Source organism: Sinocyclocheilus anshuiensis, unplaced genomic scaffold (genome assembly GCF_001515605.1).
Source record: "Sinocyclocheilus anshuiensis isolate Anshui unplaced genomic scaffold, SAMN03320099.WGS_v1.1 scaffold2178, whole genome shotgun sequence".
Taxonomy (NCBI): Eukaryota; Metazoa; Chordata; class Actinopteri; order Cypriniformes; family Cyprinidae; genus Sinocyclocheilus; species Sinocyclocheilus anshuiensis.
The window spans coordinates 265,467-267,076 of record NW_015559171.1 but is presented as its reverse complement, the minus strand read 5'-3'; the positions used below and the strand labels follow the sequence as shown (position 1 = coordinate 267,076).

The 1,610-nt window shown below is 39.3% G+C and overlaps 1 protein-coding gene across 1 annotated transcript in view; it reads left to right on the top strand.

Moving 5' to 3' along the window:
- Positions 1 to 1,610, top strand: part of LOC107681587 (probable assembly chaperone of rpl4) — a 98,602-nt gene that overhangs the window by 27,475 nt on the left and 69,517 nt on the right. The window lies entirely within an intron of this gene.

Sequence of the window (1,610 nt, the reverse complement as noted above, 5' to 3'; positions counted from 1 at the left end):
TATATATATATATATATATATATATATACAGTATATATGAAAAGCACAGCTGTCAAATGTTTTATATATTCTATGTTCAAATAGTACATCATTTTAAAATGGAAAACAAATAAAGCTGTTCTTTACTGAGTTGTTTTAATGCCTTCTGATTTTTTACCTCAAGTTTAAAGGAATAGTTCACCCAAAAATCACCAGTGAAAAAGCTGGAGTCTCATCTGAATCAGGGGAGAAATATGCACATATCAAGCACCGCTTACAAGCAAAAACAATCCGAAAGTTCTAAACAAATACGTCAGACATTTATAGTGTCAACAACTGTGTGTGCCAAAGGTGTGAGGGAAACAATCAAACAGTGAAGATTATATAATGCAGAATATTATAATATTCTAAGAGAAATATTAATAATGCCAAAATAATTAATTGCCAGTCTCTGAGGTAATAAATAAACCATTTTATGGCATCGTATATTTAAAGGTGGGGTAAGCGATTTCTGGTAGCCAATGTTGACATTTGAAATCACCAAAACAAACACGCCCCTACCCCAAAAGGGTCTCGCCCCTATTTTGATAGCTCCGCCCCACACATACGTACGCAACCCAGGCAACAATTAGTTCTGTGAAACAAAGCAAAACCAATGTTACACCGTGTCTACACCGGACGCGCGTGGCACGGCGTGACAAAATACTATGGAACTCATTATAATCAGTGATACTGTCTACACCATAGATATATATACATATCTATGGTCTACACTGGATGCGGCGCGACACGACAAATCCCCGACAGAAAACTGCTGCTGCGTTCTATTTATGACATATTGACACAAATTTCAAATGATTTTCAATGGTCGCTTTGTCGCGTCCAGTGTACTAGACAGACTTTAGCTGTTGCGGCACAGACACTGTGTTACTCACCTATCGAGAAGAAACAAAGCCACCTCGGCGTCAGATCGCAGGCCTTCCGCTCCTTGAGTTCTCTCCAGCGCTGGAAAGCTGATCCGATATTTACACGGGTCCTACTTCTTGCCTTATTGCCTTAAGCCTTCTTTTGTTCCACAGACGTTTTCCTCTTTTGTTTTTTATCCGCCATCTCTATCTTTCTGTTGCTTGGCTCGCTAATGTCCGCCCTGTGCACTGAGCGTTCTCTCCTCCACATCATGAGTAGACATGCCCCTTACTGCTGATTGGCTACAAGTTTGTTTCGCTACTCGGCCCGAATCAGTTTTCTATAGCGTTTTTGAAAAATCGCTTACCCCACCTTTAAAGAGGCAGACGTGTGTGCGCTTAGAATAAACAGACGATATCGTTCGCTGGTGTGGACGCTAATATCGTTATCTTTATAGTTATTGTTCTTGGTGTGAACGTGGCTTAAGCCAGGGATTGTCCAGGACAGCATAAACAAAAATCGACTGCACATTTAATTGGCAATTTGGAACATTGGAGCTAAAAGAAAACCCAGAGTGTTCTGTTGGTAACTGACATTATTGTACTGTTTCATGTGAAATTATGACAAAAATGGCTTCATACTTAAAGTGGTCATATGATGTTGCTAAAAAGAACATTATTTTGTGTATTTGGTGTAATGAAATGTGTTTATGCGGTTTAAGTTTA